At 41.5% G+C, this 21,784-nt stretch overlaps 1 pseudogene; it reads right to left on the bottom strand.

Moving 5' to 3' along the window:
- Positions 1-251: 251 nt before the first annotated feature.
- LOC121572466 overlaps positions 252-21,784 on the bottom strand; it is a 43,348-nt pseudogene continuing 21,815 nt past the window's right edge.

Genomic DNA, 21,784 nt, shown 5'->3' with positions numbered 1-21,784 from the left:
AGAAACTCCCCAAATACAGGTGTGCCAAGCTTGTAGCGTCATACCCAAGAATAATCGATGCTGTGATCGCTGCCAAAGGTGCTTCAACAAAGTACTGAGTAAAGGGTCTGAATACTATTTTTCTGTTTTTATTTTTAATAAATTAGCAAAAATTTATAAAAATCTGTTTTTACTTTGTCATTATGGGGTATTGTGTGTAGATTGATGAGGGGGAAAAAACACGTTAATACATTTTTTGAATAAGGCTGTAATGTAACAAAATGTGGAAAAAGTAAAGGGGTCTGAATACTTTCTGAAAGGCACTGTAAGTATTAGGTCCTAAAGACTTGTTGAACCTGAAGATACAGACAAGTTAAAGGGATTATAGTTTGTACAGTAACAGTACTGCTTTCGAGTTCAAGGCACAATATTTCTGATTAGTCTCTGTCAATTCAGAGATTACTACTTCTATATCTAAATACAAGAGGGATTTCACATAGCCTGTTACCATTCTGTTTCTGCTTTAGCCAACTAATGACAAGGCGTTGGTTAACGCATAAGAACAGAATAGCAACGAGGCAAGGCATTTCTTTGATGGCTGGTTAAGAATTTGTTTTGATTCATTTGACAATTTAAAAACACAATACATCAACACATATGGGGATACAATGCATTTAAAATAAGCATTGCATAGCATTTTATTAAAGTAATTGTCCAGATTTCTATGAAATATTACCTATAATTATTTACAATATGAGTGAAATAGTTTTCCTTCACAAGCATTTTTGTAATGGTCTGTTTGAGATACGCAATTATAAGGTGGGTGTTTTGTTATCCAATTTATGCTTTGGCCACAAATACGAGAATAGGACGGGTCAACAATTTTTGGGGGGTATGAGTTAACAGAATATGAACTTTTAAAAGTGATATTTTCACTGAAAAGTTACTTTAACTCTTACCCTCTGATATGTTTCTGCACTGTTAGACCAGACACTACATTGTGTGTATTTCAGACATTTTCCCAGTGTGCTTTGCATGAATTATCATATTGTGCAATCAGTCAGTGGACCGTAAAGGACTGCCTTTTTCCCAGACTGGGAGTGCCATTGAGTAAAATAATCTGGTTGCCTGCCTCTGTGTTGTTGTGGTCCATCGTTTTTATTCCATCTTAATTTTCTTATTTTTTCCCCCTTCCCCCTTCAACCTTTTATCAATTTTATATGCGAATCCCCTGCTCCGTTCTTTCACTCCACTTCTCTGAGGACAACTATTTTTTTCCATGCCCCATGATTGGTCCTTTCAAACTTAGGTGCCTTGCGAGTACAGTAAGGCAGGGTTTGCTGCTGGAAGACCTGTCTGATTCGCTCTACGCAGATGTCTGAGGCCACTTGTGTCTCCTCAGAGATTCCCAATAGGCTGAGGAAGCCATGTGGGAGGTCTTCCACCACCCTCAGGGTCACTGGTTGGCCCACATCCCGCAGTTTCTTGGCGAACATCACAGAGTCATCCAACAAGGCATCCAGTGCAGAGACCTGTGGGGACAGACAGGGGAGTAGCAGAGTTGTAGAATATTAAAGCAACTGGTGAAGAAAAATACAGACCCACTGCAATATTGATTATTCCTTTGCTCGCGATATCTTTCCATCCTTCTCAACCTCTAAAATCCATTGACTCTACCACACCCATCCCTCACACTCTCTCCCTTTATCCATTCATTCCCTACCTCATTCCCCCCTCTCACCGCTAAGTGTACAGGTGGTAGTCCTCTCAGTAGGTCGTTAGGGGCAAGCAGGGGCGACACAAATGGGTTATTGACGATGGGACAGGAGGAGTTCTGGATCACAGCCAGGCACTCAGAGTGCAGGGGCTCAAAGCCTTCTGGGTAGTCCCTAGGACCTGAGGAGGCGTTGAATGAGGAGGAACAGGGTGAGGTTTATCTCTGGTCGGCCTTGTTTTCGAGGGACTTCCGGTGTGACAATGACAGTGACCCTAGGCCCACTGTGGGCAGGAAGGACTGGATCCAACTGGATAGCCCCTTTGTAAGGTCATTGATCAGCAAGGCTGTGTCTCTACCTAGAGCATACAACGTGCTGGTCCCCTTTGTGGGCTGTACCACCTGAGAGTCTACACCTGGAGAGAGGGTGGAAAAGAGGAAGACGAGGTAATAAAAAATGGAGGATAAGAAATTAAGTTATTTAAGACCTATATGCACATCTTTTTTGCACACATCAATATACATCAATACGCAATCTTTGCCCCTTAACTCTCTTTTACAAGAGCTTTGACTAATACCCTCTCATCCATTTTGCTTCTTTCCTTACCTGCGTAGGCATTAAGGCACTTGGAGAGCACCCCTAAGGGCAGCATTGGGTCCATGAAGGTGAGCAGGCGGGAGGGCGAGGCATCAGTGGTGAGCAGGGTAGCTGGGTAGGCAGCCATGATACCATCAGGGACGCCGCTGGAAATGGCCCTCATGGACATGGTGATGCAGAGATTCCCTCCAGCACTGTCACCAGCCAGACACACACGCTCAGCTGTGGAGCCTGGGACAGAAGGACAGAGCAATCAGTACCACCAGCTGGTCTGGTACAGGTCTGAGATGTTATCAGAAATAGTGGACTCGATGTTAATCTATGAAAGGGTGTTATGCTTGATTCAGCCAGCAGAAGGGGCCAGTCACTCGCTTTTGCCACAGTGTTTATTTTACTGGTTGATTCTCTCGCAATAGCCTAGTCAGTTGTTGAAGAAGAGACAGAGAGTCATCTGTAACTTGTACATTGAGGAGAAGCACCGAAGATAAATACTGTTATTAACATAATTTCAAAGGTGAGTGAGACGAAATCCACATAATAAGAAACACTTAGATAATCGAAGTGTAAATGTGTAATTAATATCAAAAAGTCCGCTAGCATCAAAGCTAACGTTGGCTACCGTTAGCCTGCCAGTTACTATTTCTACAAGCTGTCAGATGGAGCTGGAGATGTAAACAAGTTGTTCCTTTACTTTATGTGTTAGAGAAGTGTATGAGATGAGGTGATTATACTTGTGATGAATTGTTTTAATACTTTGGATATTTTAGAATTATAACAATAATAGTCAATTGAAGAAGAGAGCCAACTGTAACTTGTACATTGAGAAGAAGCATCAAAGATACATAATGTTTTTAACTTGATTTCAAGGGTGTGGAACTCTCTTAATTCCCAAAACGACACCCTATTAAATGGGCAACAACTGCAATAAGAAGGTAAGAAACATTATTTTTTGGCTCGAAGGCAAGCTCTAACACAGTAGTAATGACACCGACCCAGAAGATGGCAGTCCTTGAGGGCCCAACAGTAGGCGTAGAAGCACTCCTCCAGGGCTCTGGGGAAGGGGGCCTCAGGAGCCAGGGAGTAATCCACAGACAGGATGGGGACATTTAGATCCTTGGACCAGCTCTTCAGATAGTTCTGGAAGATAGAGTGAGAATGCAGCAGGACAGATGGAGAGAGAGATGAAGAGGTGTGATAAGAAAATATTAACAGATTCTCAAAAGTAGACAGGTATAATGAGTACCGGAAGGTGAGTACGGGCTGAGCACCAAGCTCCACTCAATGTAATTACTGTGAGACTACGGTTAGTGATTAGCTAAAGTAATTCCAGGCATCACACCACTATCCCTGGCCTACGAACCTCATGGGATTTGGAGGTCTGGGCCACGAAGCCTCCTCCATGGAAGTGGATCAGCAGCCAGGGCGAGGAAGTGTGCTTCTGGGCACCAAACGGTACTATAGACAGGGAGATGGAGGGAGCTTTTGTACGAGAGAAGGCCAGCAGCTCTTCACTGTCCTGAAGGAAGAAAAAAAAGAAAGACTGTGTGTGTGTGAGAGAGAGAGAGAGAGAGAGAGAGAGAGAGAGAGAGAGAGAGAGAGAGAGAGAGAGAGAGAGAGAGAGAGAGAGAGAGAGAGAATAAAATAGAGAGACCAGGGAAGAGCAGATAATGACCACTGAGGTAACAGCTGAGGGCTCACCTGTCCTTCTCGAAGCCTCTGCCATCTTGCACTTTTTAGTGCAAGATGCATGTTTTTGAATATTTCTATTCTGTACAGGCTTCATTCTTTTCACTCTGTCAATTATGATAGTATTGTGGAGTAACTACAATGTTGTTGATCCATCCTCAGTTTTCTCTTATAACAGCTATTAAACTGTAACTGTTCTAAAGTCACCATGGTCCTCATGGTTAAATCCCTAAACGGTTTCCTTCCTCTCCGGCAACTGAGTTCGGAAGGACGCCTGTATCTTTATAGTGACTAGGTGTAATTAATAACTTCACCATGCTCAAAGGGATATTCAGTGTCTGCTTTTTTTTTTTATGTTTACCAATCTACAAATAGGTGCCCTTCTTTGTGAGGCATTGGAAAACCTCTCTGGTCTTTGTGGTTGAATCTGTGTTTAAAATTCATTGCTCGACTGAGGGACTTTACAGATAATTGCATGTGTGAGGTACAGAGTTGAGGTAGTCATTAAAAATGTTAAACACTATTATTGCACACAGAGTGAGTCCATGCAACTTATTATGTGACTTGTAAAGCAACATTTTACTCCTGAACTTATTTAGGCTTGCCATAACAAAGGGGTTGAATACTTATTGACTCAAGACATTTCAGCTTTTCATTTTTAATTAATTTGTAAAAATTACAAAAAACATTATTCCACTTTGACATTATGGGGTATTGTGTGTAGGCCAGTGACAAAAATGTAATCCATTTTAAAACAAACACAACAAAATGTGGAATGTGGAAGTGGAATGTGGAAAAGGTCAAGCGGTGTGAATACTTTCTGAAGGCACTGTACATAAATATAGACTAAACCAAAGACAAGATTTCACTTTTATTTCTATATGACAATACCATATCCTAGCTTTGACATGTGAAATGCAGGAGATTCTTTTTGTTTTTGTATTTTGACTAAACTTTTTAATCACAGGTGTGGTTGTGTGCACCAAAGGTCAAAGATTAAAACATGCAACTAGCCCAGGATTTTTCCTCCTGCAAACAATAATTTTTCTAACTTTGCAAAAGAATGAGATAACAATGGCATGATGCATTGAATTTTCTTCCTTGGCTTTTCAAAGCGGACAAGTGGTGGGTATATGACTAGTTGGTTTATCACTTGCCTCAGGACAAGGACTTGTCATGTGTGTTCACATGCAGTAAAATGTGTTTACATGCAGTAAAATTTGAGAGCATTACGTGGCATTAAAATACATATCAAGTATTTTATATAGGCCATTTAAAAATATGAAATAACACAAAATAAGTCACTGAAACCATTAATTTCCTAAAATGGTAAATCACTTTAACAATGACAGCATTCAAAATGTTCACAGAATCTTACATGAAATAGTTTGAGAAGAAAATTGAAGGACACACAGTTTCACCACTGTGTGAATGTGCCTAGTCAAGACAAGAGTACTTAGAATCAATAGACTACCTGTAAAAGCTAAATAAGTGTTAATAAATCAAACTTACCGTCCTCCTATAGATATGACAGAAAGGTTATGTCCTTGTTTTTATTGCCAACAGTGCAAATTCTTTGATAGCCTACCTTATTTCAGCACAGTTCTAGACCTACTGCTCTGTTCAATTTCCATGAAGGCCTTTTTAAACTACTTTCCATTTTCAACAAGTCATCTAATTTACTGAAGACCCCCAAGCTCTCAAAACAGCAACAGCCCTTTGAATCTAACCAGCTGGTTGATAGCGCCGTCGCACATCGATTTCAAATGATATCAATACAACCCTTTGTCTTAATCAATGACCAAGATATGGATGTCTAATGGTAACGTGGGGATTCCATGAAAGGCTAAATTAGCCAATTTTGAGGACATACACTACCGGTCAAATGTTTTAGAACACCTACTCATTCAAGGGTTTTTCTAAATTTTTTACTATTTTCTACATTGTAGAATAATAGTGAAGACATCAAAACTATGAAATAACACATATGGAATCATGTACTAACCAAAAAAGTGTTAAACAAATCAAAATATATGTTATATTTCAGATTCTTCAAATAGCCACCCTTTGCCTTGATGACAGCTTTGCACACTCTTGGCATTCTCTCAACCAGCTTCATGAGGTAGTCACCTGGAATGCATTTCAATTAACAGGTGTGCCTTCTTAAAAGTCAATTTGTGGAATTTCTTTCCTTCTTAATGCCTTTGAGCCAATCAGTTGTGTTGTGAAAAGGTAGGGGGGAGAAGAGACTTGCTTGGGCCAAGAAACACGAGCAATGGACATTAGACCAGTGGAAATTTGTCCTTTGGTCTGGAGTACAAATTTGAGATTTTTGGTTCCAACCGCCGTGTCTTTGTGAGACGTGGTGTGGGTGAACGGATGATCTCCACATGTGTATTTTCCACTGTAAAGGATGGAGGAGGAGGTGTTATGGTGTGGGGGTGCTTTGCTGATGACACTACCACATCATTCTGCAGAGATACACCATCCCATCTGGTTTGGGCTTAGTGGGACTATCATTTGTTTTTCAACAGGACAATGACCCAACACACCTCCAGGCTATGTAAGAGCTATTTTACCAAGAAGGAGAGTGATGGAGTGCTGCATCAGATGACCTGGCCTCCACAATCACCCGACCTCAACCAAATTGAGATGGTTTGGGATGAGTCGGACCGCGGAGTGAAGGAAAAGTAGCCAATAAGTGCTCAGCATATGTGGGAACTCCTTCAAGACTGTTGGAAAAGCATTCCAGGTGAAGCTGGTTGAGAGAATGCCAAGAGTGTGCAAAGCTGTCATCAAGGCAAAGGGTGGCTATTTGAAGAATCTTAAATCTAAAATATATTTTGATTTGTTTAACACTTTTTTGGTTACTTCATGATTCCATACGTGTTATTTCATAGTTTTGATGTCTTCACTATTATTCTACAATGTAGAAAATAGTAAAAATAAAGAAAACCCCTTGAATGAGTAGGTGTTCTAAAATTTTTGACCGGTAGTGTATATCTTCTGATTGATTGGTCATTCAGGTCCAATATTCACATTCTGATATTTCTATGGGCAAACATTAACTATATGTAAAGTGTCATTCTAATCAAAAGGGGTGCCCTTTAAAAAAAAAATATATTCCATGTGGAAGGACCATTCTGTTTTCAACAAATCATTGTCATCTAATTACTCAAGACCCCCCAGCCCTTTGAACCTAACCAGCTGATGACATCATCACACATCAATAGAAAGGTAACAAACTAACCAAATCCCATCCTCGCTTAATGTCAGCTTTTACTGGACCACTGGTAGCCGCAATATAATTTTTCCAGACAGTATCCACTGGCCTCTACATTACATTACAGCTTACATTACAGCAGCCCCACAACAGACTACAAATTATGGGTGACAGGCCTTTCCGTTGTGCGGCTCCTCGGTTGTGGAACGCACTTCCAGTCACTGTCAGTGCTGCAGTCTCTGGCCTCGTTTAAGGCACAGCTGAAGACTGAGCTGTTCAGATAAGCTTCAACCTATGTTAATTCAAGTGGAGGCTGCTGAGGGGAGGACAGCTCACAATAATGACCAGAATGGCACGAATGGAATGGCATCAAACACATGGTGCCAAAAGTGGTCCCAGAAAATTGCTTACTATGTCACATGTGCAGATATGTGCACCACATCATTGCTCTTTCTCTGGACGCGTTTGAGCGGATCACTTTTGTCAAGTCATGAAGTTTTGACTATGGTCAACCACAAGTTTCTGCAGTTGCTCTTCACCAACTTCAGCCTGCAGCCATCGCCTGCATTGGGGGAAGGCTCTATTGTCAAGCAATCATTAGGGTGTTTTTGTTTGAATCACACAAACGTGACCAAAGACATGACTGAAACAGGAACCAACTTTGCTGCGATTCATATATAGCGGGCTACAGTGGATTTACAAATTAATGTGATATTTGAGGCTCTCTCTCACTTATTGATTGAACAATGTACACACACATACAGAGCCTTCGGAAAGTATTCAGACCCCTTGACTTTTTCCACATTTTGTTATATTACAACCTTATTCTAAAATGGATTATTTTTTATTTTTTATCATTAGCAATCTACACACAATACCCCATAATGACAAGGCGAAAACAGGTTTCTATAAATTTTTGGAAACGTATAAAAAAACAAAAACAGAAATACCAGTATTCAGACCCTTTGCTATGAGACTCGAAATTGAGCTCAGGTGCATCCTGTTTCCATTGATCATCCTTGAGATGTTTCTACAACTTGATTGGAGTCCACCTGTGGTAAATTCAATTGATTGGACATGATTTGGAAAGGCACACAACTGTCTATATAAGGTCCCACAGTTGACAGTGCATGTCAAAGCAAAAACCAAGCCATGAGGTCGAAGGAATTGTCCGTATAGAGCTCCGAGACAGGATTGTGTCGAGGCACATATCTGGGGAAGGGTACAAAAACCTTTCTGCAGCATTGAAGGTCCCCAAGAACACAGTGGCCTCCATCATTCTTAAATGGAAGAAGTTTGAAACCACCAAGACTCTTCCTAGAGCTGGCCGCCTGGCCAAACTGAGCAATCGGGGGAGAAGGGTCTTGGTCAAGGTGGTGACCAAGAACCCGATGGTCACCTTGACAGAGCTCTAGAGTTCCTCTGTGGAGATGGGAGAACCTTCCAGAAGGACAACCATCTCTGCAGTATTCCACCAATCAGTCCTTTATGGTAGAGTGACCAGACGGAAGCTACTCCTCAGTAAAAGGCACATGACAGCCCGCTTGGAGTTTGCCAAAAGGCACCTAAAGTGTGGTTATCTTGAGCATTGTCATCATCACAGTCTGTGTGTGTGTGTGAACATTGACAACAGATCAGAACACAAGCAGAATACATATAATTAATACCATCATTGTTTTGATTGTGTGACAATATAAATGTTTTGTAATCTGTGGAAATGGACACATTCCAGGTCGTCCAGACTGGGGAAACATTCAAAATCTAAATATGGAAGGGAAAAGTAGAAAGATGGCTGAAGTGGCTCACTGTCACTATTTTCTGTTTTCTGCTCATACTGATCTGAAAGTACTGGATAGGTGAAAACAAATACCATAATGCTTTCACCTATCTGCTGTTCAGATCAGTGCAAATGAAAGAAAGGAGATAGAGGAAGCCACTGTAGACTATTGAGGTGCACCCCTACAGTAGGCTATCGCTGCCTTGTTGTGAGTCCTGTGTAGGACACTAATGTATACGCAGGGAGTCAGGAAGCAGGTGCAGAAGGTGAGTTTAATAATAAGAACAATGAAGATAATCAAAACAGGAGTAGCGTACTGAATGTAAACAAAACCAATACTGCCTGAAGACTGAGGCTACTGAGGGCTAAATAAAGGGAAAGTAATCAGGTTGATGATGAAGTCCAGGTGTGCGTAAAGATGGGGAGCACGTGTGCGCAATGATGGTTGCCAGGTGTGCGTAATGTGGGTAGCCAGGACCGGTTGTTAGTAGACCTGTGACATCGAGTGCCGGAGCGGGAGTAGGCGTGACAGACACAGAGAAGGGTGTGTGTTCAGTGTTGTGTTTTTCTCTCCCTCAGTATGAGCACATGAAATTGTGTCATTCTGAACTGCGGATGACAATGGTCACATTCTGAACTGCGGATAAAGTTCAGAATGACACAATTTCATGTGTACATGAACATCTAAAGACCTGCATCACTATACTGAGAGCTATGCCGTTTCTAAAAGGACATATTTGGGTGTTTATGGAGCCTTTGTTCATGTTTTTTCGTGGCCCCCATACAAAACAACGAGGATGAGGAAGTGATTTGCTGTTTGGGGTAAGTTTCTTAAAAACATGTGAAATCACAAAAAAAGGAGTCTGGACCCTTGCAATTTAGAGATTTGGTTGTAAAAAATAAAACTTCTCCGTTAAGCTTATCAACGCTCTCTTTATTTTACTGACTTGTTGAATGATTGATCCATTCATCCTTCCATCCCTCCACAGCCTTCCTCTCCTCTGAGGACCCAGTGAGGGTGGAGCTCAGTCTGAGAGCTGTTAAGGGACTGGTTAGGAAGAACATTTCTACAGACAGAGAGGTGAGAGGTCACACATGGTTTAGATGGTAAATATTTATATCCCCTTAGCGGTTCATCACGTAAGCAAAACAGAATATGTTCCATCATCTATGTTAATTTACATTAGTGCAAATTGTCAACTGATATTAATGTAATTTCTCACCCCTTTTGGCTGTATGAAAATGTATTTCTCAGGCACACACATTTGTTCATTGTTATTATGAAAGTAATTTGTGTAGAATGTACTCTTCCCCACTCATTCACCCCATCTCTTTACATTGCGTATGCATTTTCGGTGGCCTGATTGCGTTTAGACTATGTCAAATTTCAAACACAATGCCCATCCTGGTAGATCTGAACCTAACGCGAGCACAATGTGACTTTCGTGCATCCAGACCTAATGCAGCTTGGAGTGATCAGGTGACAGAAGTCACTTTTAAGTTCCAGGTGTAACCGAGGCCATAGACGCTCCATATCCATTACTTTGTGTTTTACATAACTAAATGTGTTTAATTTTTGATACTGTGTCCATGTGTATAGGCTGCAAGTACATTGAAATTAAGTCGTTTTCATGTCGTTGAAACAAAAACCTGAAAAATAATTATTTTCAACTTTCACTTTCAACCAAAACCGAACATAGATTGGATGTTGGGCATAGTCGTCTTTTCAACGTCTTTTTTACAACATTTTGCAAGGTTGGATTTCAGTTTGTGAGTGTGTGATATGGGGGTTGGAGATATGTTTATTTCGATATTATTATTATTTTTTAAGTTAAAGAGACTTTCGATGTATTCCATGGCACATGGTTTATGAACTGATACACAAAACGACGCCGGATTCAAAACTTTGAGTTTTTCAATTGCTAATTATTATACAAAATTCTTGCAACCAATAGAATGTTATACTGTATATATGGGGGATACAACCATCCCAGCTCTGCAGATTTTGCTGCTTAGAGACAGAATCATTAGATCAGTTGTTTTGGTACTGCCCATATGTAGCTTGTTTTTGGTCGCAGGTTCAGCAATGGCTGAAGAATTGCAACATTTACCTGGGGCTAACTCTGCAAATAGCACTGCTGGGTGATTTGAAAAGTCATAATCAATTGATCAATAATATAATAATACTCTTAGCAAAAAAAATCTTACATTTACAATCTGTAGAAACTATGACAATAGGAAGGTTCAGAACTTTTGTGAAACATCACACCACAGTTGAAAAATATGGCAAATAGAAACTGGATGGGGTGTCGGTAAATTGTATGTAGTATATATATGCTGGAAGTAGAAGCCTAAGTATTGTTGTCCATTAGTTTACTACAATTAGGGGAGGGATGGTAGGGTTAGGAGAAAATAATAAGGGAAATATATATAAAAATATACTGAACAAAAATATAAACACAACATGCAACAATTTCAAAGATTTTACTGAGTTACAGTTCATATAAGGAAATCAGTTAATTGAAATAAATAAATTAGGCCCTAATCACATGACTGGGAATACAGATATGCATCTGTTGCTCACAGATACCTTTAAAAAAAGGGAAGGGGCGTGGATCAGAAAACCAGTCAGTATCTGGTGTGACCACCATTTGTCTCATGCAACACGACACGTCCTTCGCATAGAATTGATCAGGCTGTTGATTGTGGAATGTTGTCCCACTCCTCTTCAATGGCTGTGGGAAGTTGCTAGATATTAGCGGGAACTGGAACACGCTGTCGTACATGTCGATCCAGAGCATTCCAAACATTCTCAATGGGTGACATGTCTGGTGAGTATGCAGGCCATAGAAGAACTGGGAGATTATCAACTTCCAGGAATGTGTACAGATCCTTGCGACATGGGGCTGTACATTATCATGCTGAAACATGAGGTGATGGCGGCGGATGAATGGCATGGTATCTCTGCATTCAAATTGGCATCGATAAAATGCAATTGTGTTCGTTGTCCGTAGCTTACGCATGCCCATACCATAACCCCACCGCCACCATTGGGCACTCTGTTCACAACGTTGACATCAGCAAACTGCTTGCCCACACGATGCCATACATGTGGTCTGCGGTTGTGAGGCCGGTTGGACGAACTGCCAAATTCTCTAAAATGACGTTGGAGGCGGCTTATGGTAGAGAAATTACAATAACATTCTCTGGCAACAGCTCTGGTGGACATTCCTGGTGGACATTAGTGTCCGACTTTCATCTGTCACAGTTGCACCTCCCCTGACTTCACTCCTCGACTTTTGTCTGTTCGGTTGCTTTAGCCTTACCACTCAAACGCGCCCTCTCTCTCTTTGCTGTGTCCACTGAGCCGTTGGGCCCGCCCTGCAACCTCATTGGATAACACTGGGCAGCACAGGAGGCTGCTGAGGGAAGGACGGCTCATAATAATGGCTGGAATGGAGTGAATGGAATGATATCATACACATGAAAAAGTGTTTGTGTTCAATAGCATTCCATTGATTCCGTTCAAGCCATTACTATGAGCCCGTCCTCCCCAATTACATTTTTACATTTTAGTCATTTAGCAGACGCTCTTATCCAGAGCGACTTACATATTTTTTATTATTTTTTTTATACTGGAATTGAACCCACAACCCTGGCGTTGCAAACGCCATGCGCTATCAACTGAGCTACATCCCTGCCGGCCATTCCCTCCCCTACCCTGGACGACGCTGGGCCAATTGTGCGCCGCCCATGAGTCTCCCGGTCGCGGCCGGCTGCGACAGAGCCTGGATTCGAACCAGGATCTCTAGTGACACAGTTAGCACTGCGATGCAGTGCCTTAGACCACTGCGCCACTCAGGAGACCAATGAAGGTGCCACCAGCCGCCTCTGCTGGGCAGTCACTCAAATGCGAGGGGATGAAGCTCATTGGTTAGAACTCAAATTGCTATGGGGCTCGCCCACATTGGGGGAAATGTAGGGAAAATGGCGTGGCACAGCTTCAAGAAATAGGGATTTTGTCGCTAATTGAGGTTAGACAGTAATTCTGCTCATAGATTATGCATGTATGAACTACACATTGACACATCCAGCACAACACTGTAGTTTAAAAAATACTTTCTTAGTCGCCAAAGTACCGGAGCATGTCTTTAAATGATTTTTTTCCTATTATTACAGTCCAGATCAAAATACATAATATTCATTAAATGGTTAGCTGTGTCAATGTTGACAGTAGCTAGGTTTCCTTCCAGCCACATAAAGAAAATATGCACATTTTCCCACCAGTGGTTTCTTCCCAAAAAACAGACTTGTTGCGGATTAAAATCAGTGCGTGATGACATACAGTGAGGGAAAAAAGTATTTGATCCCCTGCTGATTTTGTACGTTTGACCACTGACAAAGACATGATCAGTCTATAATTTTAATGGTAGGTTTATTTGAACAGTGAGAGACAGAATAACAACCAAAAAATCCAGAAAAACGCATGTCAAAAATGTTATGAATTGATTTGCATTTTAATGAGGGAAATAAGTATTTGACCCCTCTGCAAAACAAGACTTAGTACTTGGTGGCAAAACCCTTGTTGGCAATCACAGAGGTCAGACGTTTCTTGTAGTTGGCCATCAGGTTTGCACACATCTCAGGAGGGATTTTGTTCCACTCCTCTTTGCAGACCTTCACGGCGTAGTGTGTTGCCAATTGTTTTCTTGGTGACTATGGTCCCAGCTGCCTTGAGATCATTGACAAGATCCTCTCGTGTAGTTCTGGGCTGATTCCTCACCGTTCTCATGATCATTGCAACTCCACGAGGTTAGATCTTGCATGGAGCCCCAGGCCGAGGGAGATTGACAGTTCTTTTGTGTTTCTTCCATTTGCGAATAATTGAACCAACTGTTGTCACCTTCTCACCAAGCTGCTTGGCGATGGTTTTGTAGCCCATTCCAGCCTTGTGTAGGTCTACAATCTTGTCCCTGACATCCTTGGAGAGCTCTTTGGTCTTGGCCATGGTGGAGAGTTTGGAATCTGATTGATTGATTGCTTCTGTGGACAGGTGTCTTTTATACAGGTAACAAACTGAGATTAGGAGCACTCCCTTTAAGAGTGTGCTCCTAATCTCAGCTCGTTACCTGTATAAAAGACACCTGGGAGCCAGAAATCTTTCTGATTGAGAGGGGGTCAAATACTTATTTCCCTCATTAAAATGCAAATCAATTTATAACATTTTTGAAATTTGTTTTTCTGGATTTTGTTGTTGTTATTCTGTCTCTCACTGTTCAAATAAACCTACCATTAAAATTATAGACTGATAATTTCTTTGTCATTAGGCAAACGTACAAAATCAGCAGGGGATCAAATACTTTTTTCCCTCACTGTATACACACAAAATGTACTTTTTTGCTTAAGTTTTCATGTACTGAATAAAAATCTAAAAGTTCAATGTATTTCCATCGCATTTAACTCTACCGATAGTTGTCACTTGTCACAAACACTGTTGTGTTAAATAGCAAATGTGCCTACACTGGTCTTGGCATGTGCGCTCTAGCCAACAGCTCGCAGATACTGTGCAAGTAGACTAGTCTACATGATGAGATTATTATAATGGATAAGAGCAAGAATATTTGTATTTGTCAAATGACAGTCAAGCACTGATCATCACGTCACCAGAATAAGACCCTCGATATTTATTGGAAAGGAGCATCAAGATCACTGTGCACTTTCACCACTCTGTGAAGTTCATAATTTATTTAATCTGTAGCCTAATAAACTGCATGGATTCCCGAGCCGTAGTGGGAGGACCACACACCATATCATCGTGTGACTCAGTTTACTTCAATATGATGGTTATTATATAAATGATTGCGCATAAAGGTGTTTCCACTGCCATTTCTCGCATAATGAATTTTACCGACACACGAACCAATTATCTGTCAGCATTTTGAAAAATGTACCGAAGTTTCCTGTTTGCATCACAGCTGTCGTGATTTTTTAAATATGGTATGACTTTATTAGCATGTGGATGGAAACGTGGTTAGTGACAGTAAATCCATATGATTAAAATAAAAAATTTACTTTCAAACACGACAGAGAACTTGGCCCATGATGGCGATGGGAAAACCCTTTGACGGATTTAGACCCAAAATGAATGTAAAAGGAATTAAGGGGTTAAAGCAAAAATAAAAATAAAATCCCATGACTGAAACTTAAGTCGATCTCAGATCGATTGTCTGGGGCCAAGTTAACCTCCCCTTTCATGTAGGGCGGCAGGTAGCTTAGTGGGTAAGAGCGTTGTGCCAGTAACCGAAAGGTCGCTGGTTCTAATCCCCGAGCCGACTAGGTGAAAAATCTGTCGATGTGCCCTTGAGCAAGGCACTTAACCCTAATTGCTCCTGTAAGTCGCTCTGGATAAGAGCGTCTGCTAAATGACCAAAAATGCAAATGTGAATATTCTCTACTTTCTCACCCATGATGTACGTCTACGTTCGGGTGAGCAAGTTCATACGTGTATATATCGTCAGAAACCCACAGGCACCTCTCAAACAATCGCCCCGTGGTGTTCCCAGCCAACTACCAATCGACACAAATCACCCCCCTTTTCTCTCCTGACTCTTCAAAAGCCACACTCTCGCTGTCTCCAGCCCCTCCCCTCGCAACTCTCCCTTCTGTGTCCAGTGGGAACAGGCTTTGTCTGTTTTTCGTTTTAGCGTTTCCAATATTCTGCCGTTAGTTAAAGTACAGTGGGGAAAAAAAGTATTTAGTCAGCTACCAATTGTGCAAGTTCTCCCACTTAAAAAGATGAGAGAGGCCTGTAATTTTCATCATAGGTACATGTCAACTATGACAGACAAAATGAGGAAAAAAAATCCAGAAAATCACATTGTAGGATTTTTAATGAATTTATTTGCAAATTATGGTGGAAAATAAGTATTTGGTCATTAACAAAAGTTTCTCAATACTTTGTTATATACCCTTCGTTGGCAATGACACATGTCAAACGTTTTCTGTAAGTCTTCACAAGGTTTTCACACACTGTTGCTGGTATTTTGGCCCATTCCTCCATGCAGATCTCCTCTAGAGCAGTGATGTTTTGGGGCTGTCGCTGGGCAACACAGACTTTCAACTCCCTCCAAAGATTTTCTATGGGGTTGAGATCTGGAGACTGGCTAGGCCACTCCAGGACCTTGAAATGCTTCTTACGAAGCCACTCCTTCGTTGCCCGGGCGGTGTGTTTGGGATCATTGTCATGCTGAAAGACCCAGCCACGTTTCATCTTCAATGCCCTTGCTGATGGAAGGAGGTTTTCACTCAAAATCTCACAATACATGGCCCCATTCATTATTTCCTTTACACGGATCAGTCGTCCTGGTCCCATTGCAGAAAAACACCCCCAAAGCATGATGTTTCCACCCCCATGCTTCACAGTAGGTATGGTGTTCTTTGGATGCAACTCAGCATTCTTTGTCCTCCAAACACGACGAGTTGAGTTTTTACCAAAAAGTTCTATTTTGGTTTCATCTGACCATATGACATTCTCCCAATCCTCTTCTGGATCATCCAAATGCACTCTAGCAAACTTCAGACGGGCCTGGACATGTACTGGCTTAAGCAGGGGGACACGTCTAGCACTGCAGGATTTGAGTCCCTGGCGGCGTAGTGTTTTACTGATGGTAGGCTTTGTTACTTTGGTCCCAGCTCTCTGCAGGTCATTCACTAGGTTCCCCGTGTGGTTCTGGGATTTTTGCTCACCGTTCTTGTGATCATTTTGACCCCACGGGGTGAGATCTTGCGTGGAGCCCCAGATCGAGGGAGATTATCAGTGGTCTTGTATGTCTTCCATTTCCTAATAATTGCTCCCACAGTTGATTTCTTCAAACCAAGCTGCTTACCTATTGCAGATTCAGTCTTCCCAGCCTGGTGCAGGTCTACAATTTTGTTTCTGGTGTCCTTTGACAGCTCTTTGGTCTTGGCCATAGTGGAGTTTGGAGTGTGACTGTTTGAGGTTGTGGACAGGTGTCTTTTATACTGATAACAAGTTCAAACAGGTGCCATTAATACAGGTAACGAGTGGAGGACAGAGGAGCCTCTTAAAGAAGAAGTTACAGGTCTGTGAGAGCCAGAAATCTTGCTTGTTTGTAGGTGACCAAATACTTATTTTCCACCATAATTTGCAAATAAATTCATTAAAAATCCTACAATGTGATTTTCTGGATTTTTTTTCTAATTTTGTCTGTCATAATTGACGTGTACCTATGATGAGAATTACAGGCCTCTCTCATCTTTTTAAGTGGGAGAACTTGCACAATTGGTGGCTGACTAAATACTTTTTTTCCCCACTGTACTTTAGTCTATTTATTTAAATCAAATTATTCCCACCTAATTAGTTAAAGTCGGTGCATATTTATATTTCAACGATAAACCAAATTATTTCGGTCTAATTATTTAACCAGTATTTTGCAGGGTCAAACATCAAACGTTAAATCAAATAATAAACCAAATAGCCTCAACCCAAGCACCTAAAACCAGTATTATGCTATGTCAAACATCAAACATTAAATCAAATAATAAACCGAATTGCTTCGACACAACTATTCAAAACCAGTATTACGCTATGTCAAACATCAAACGCCACAGTTCAATCATATCAGCTCAAACGTTTCAGTTCAGTCACACTAGCCATTCATCACTATACCTTTATGTTCCCAATTGTTATTAACGGGTTATACGGTTTAAGCAACCACAAGTTATTCACAAATTATACAGTTTGGACAGCCACAGACGTCTTTAATTCCCAATTAGTTTTCTATCAAGGTATACAGGTTTATCATTCACTCTCTCATGCATACGACAACACTCTGATCTTAGCCGTACCTAGCCTTTGCTGATACGTGTCAATAGCGTCACCCCTTTCTTAAAGAATTTTAAGTGCCTCCTATGTACCTAGTCATATCTAGTCTGAACTGATATGTGCCATAGCGTCGCACTGCCTATCTATTTAAAGTACCTCCTATGGGTGTCTTTTGTTAATGTTTGCACAATTTAAACTTTATTTCCTAATTGTAATTCTCATTATTTACTGTTTTAAAATATTGTTTGTATTCACAGCCAAAAATGGTACAGTTATTACACAGTTAAACGTAGTATACAGTTATCACACAGCAAAAATAGTACACAGTTATCGCACTCACTCACAATACACAGTCATAATCCTATCACACAGTCAAATATGTCACACAGTCATAAATGACACACTTACACTCGACACACAATCTATTTGGGCACACAGCCTCTTCTATGGGCACACAGCCGCTTCTATTGGGCACACAGCCGCTTCTATTGGGCACACAGCCCCCTCTATGGGCACACAGCCGCTTCTATTGGGCACACAGCCTCCTCTACTATGGGGCACACAGCCTCCTCTACTATGGGGCACACAGCCTCCTCTACTATGGGGCACACAGCCTCCTCTACTATGGGGCACACAGCCTCCTTCTACTATGGGGCACACAGCCTCCTTCTACTATGGGGCACACAGCCTCCTTCTACTATGGGGCACACAGCCTCCTTCTACTATGGGGCACACAGCCTCCTTCTACTATGGGGCACACAGCCTCCTTCTACTATGGGGCACACAGCCTCCTTCTACTATGGGGCACACAGCCTCCTATTATCCCATGGGTTTAACCGTCAGAATTATCAAACATTTGCATGGTATCTTATAAAATTGAATTAGTATTCTATAATCGTTATTTATAGCGTAATAGAGTTCACTTACATCAAACAGGTGCTTCACAAAATTAATTTGGATAAAGCCAATGTGCAGAACTTTAGTTACATAACAATAGGTGTCTGCTTACCTGTTTTTAGAAGCCCGGGCACTTTGTGAAACACACCGTTCAACGACAGCGAAGTCCAATGGGCTGGATGAATTCCAGCGAAGTTCCGCTACCAGATCACAGTCGGAGGTCACCAATTGTTAGAAATTGCCTAATTCAAATCTGATATTGGAATAAGAGAAAACATAAATCAAGAGATATTCAATCCAAGCTAAATTTATTATATGCAAAATGTATGTATGATAAGAATGATGGTTCGTATACGGGCTCACTGAAATACCACGCAGGGCAGACAGAGAACTGACTTCCTCATTACACATCCTTCCGTAAATACCCTGACAGTTTTAGTTCCCGCTCTCTGCTGGGCCTATCAGGGTAGAGGTTGGGCGTGGTTTAGACTTGCCCAACCTATCGCTGGCGCTCAGGCTGGTCCCAGACCCTTGGCGCTCCACTGTTGCACACTGTTGCCAGGCATAAGTTGTTATCATAACAACCTGTAGAGTCAGCACCCATAGACACCGTTCCACTGTACTCTATGTACCTACGTTCAAGGACGGTTCACAGATCACAAAGAGGCAGTGTAGTCTAGTATTTTGAGACACAAGTTCTTATCTCCCCCTACTCCCTAAAACATCTCCTCACATTAAATCACAGCTTGTTAGGTGAAACAATTTATATCAGTACAGTACAAACCCTTCATGCTTAATCATCAATGCATTCCTTCCAAGGTAGTCATCACATCCAGCTATGAGAAAACAAATCCCCACAATGATTAAATACAATTTTTGTGTTCTGTAAGTAGTAAGTACATTTGACATCTACCCTTAAATGCAACATGATATCATTCCAAAACAGTAACCCAGCAAATATAAAGCAATTCAACTCAAACAAAAACTTAGGTCCACGTTCAACCAAGTCACTTCCACACTCATACACTGCTGGTCAACATCACCTTGTCAATACAACACTGTAGTTCTATCTTGTAAATACATAACAAACAAGCTTATATAATTAACCAAACACACATTTGTAGTACCTATGTATGCATTAGGTCCTATTAGTTGTTCAACCCGATGATACAGGCAAGGTAATATAAAGGGATTAGTTTGTACAGTACAGCTTTGGAGTTAAAGGCACAATATTTCTAATTAAACAAGTCTGTCTATTCAGAGATTATTACTTCTATTTCTAAATACAAGAAGCATTTTACCTAGTAGCCGGTTGCCATTTTGTTTCTGCTTTAGCCAACTCAATGACAAAGGGGTTTGTTAAAGCATAAAAACAGAATAGCAACCAGGCAAGGCATTTCTTTCAGTGCTGGTCAAATTTGTTTTATTAACATACCCTGTGTTATGTTTCTGCATTGTTAAAAAGGACACTACATGTCATACTTTTTCCCCAGTGTGCTTTGAATTATCGTATTGTGCAGTCAGTCAGTAGACTAGAGGACTGCCTTTTCCCCAGACAGGGAGTGCCATTGAGTAAAATAATCTGGAAAGCCCCTCACGTTGCCTGTCCTCCCTTTTTCTTCCATCCTTAGTTTCTTATTTTTTTCCCACTTCACCCTTTGATACATTTTAAATGCATGAGTCCCCAGTTAACTACAAGCTCTAACCTAACAACTATACTTTCCCCTCCATTCTATTATGCAGCTGGTCAGCCACTCAATTTGATGGGCCAGCCCCATGATTGGTCCTTTCCAACTTTGGTCGCTTGTGAGTACAGGAAGGTGGGATTTGCTGCTGGAAGACCTCTCTGATTCGCTCTACACAGATGTCTGAGGCCACCTGTGTCTCCTTAGCAAGCCCCGATAGGCTGAGGAAGCCATGTGGTAGGTCCTCCACCACCCTCAGGGTCACTGGTTGGCCCATATCCCGCAGTTTCTTGGCGAACATCACAGAGTCATCCAACAAGGCATCCAGTGCAGAGGCCTATGGGGACAGACAGGGGAGTAAGAATGACAGAAAACTCAGAGATCTAAAAAGGGGCCAATCTGGATATGCTTCCTCCATTTCTGGACTGTTAAATTAATGATATGTAGGCCCCTTTTCAGTACACGACACACTGACGTCAGGCATGGAATGCACACGATTTTTGGAGGCAGAATGACCCCCATCGCCATCTGCGTCCATTCAACATAGCCTAGATTTCTGCAGTTATTACTTCTAAACAAAAAAACTTTTTTCATACGCTTACAATGTTGTTTTGATTATTGCTTGAACAGTCGCTAAGAATATATTTGGTTGTGATCTTTGCAAAATACTTATTTTGGATGCAGCAGTTGATAGCTAGAATGCCAACGCTCATTGACATAAGAGCTCTAGCCAAAATGCTGAAGTTGGAAGTGTTTTTTAAGTATAATGCAGTTGATTTGCGACGATTACAAATATTATATTAAGCAGGATATTCATACAAGCCTTAAAATCCAAATTATAATCCAAAAGTAGTGTCAAATGCACTCATAAGCAACATGTAAATAGAGGCTTGTTTTGTTGGCGGTTTATGAGAACTCCCATGTTCTGCAACCAATATGGCATGCTTCGCCACTCCTCCGAGTGGCCACTAGAGATCCTGGTTTGAATCCAGGCTCTGTCGTAGCCAGCCGCGACCGGGAGACCCATAGGGCAGCGCACAATTGGCCCAGCGTCGTCCAGGGTAGGGTAGGGGAGGGAATGGCCGGCAGGGATGTAGCTCAGTTGGTAGAGCATGGCGTTTGCAACGCCAGGGTTGTGGGTTCGATTCCCACGGGGGGCCAGTATGAAAAAAATTAAAAATAATGTATGCACTCACTAACTGTAAGTCGCTCTGGATAAGAGCATCTACTAAATTACTAAAAATGTTTTTTTTAATGCAGTAATGTTTGCAAACACAGAAAGGGGTCTATAGAGCCCCACAGTGCAGGTGTCATAATACCCATAGAACCTAGCAGTCAAACAGGGAAGGGGGTATGCTTCCCTGTTTGGATAAACAACCA

This window comes from Coregonus clupeaformis, chromosome 8 (genome assembly GCF_020615455.1).
Source record: "Coregonus clupeaformis isolate EN_2021a chromosome 8, ASM2061545v1, whole genome shotgun sequence".
NCBI lineage: Eukaryota > Metazoa > Chordata > Actinopteri > Salmoniformes > Salmonidae > Coregonus > Coregonus clupeaformis.
This window is presented reverse-complemented; position numbering and strand designations above follow the sequence as displayed.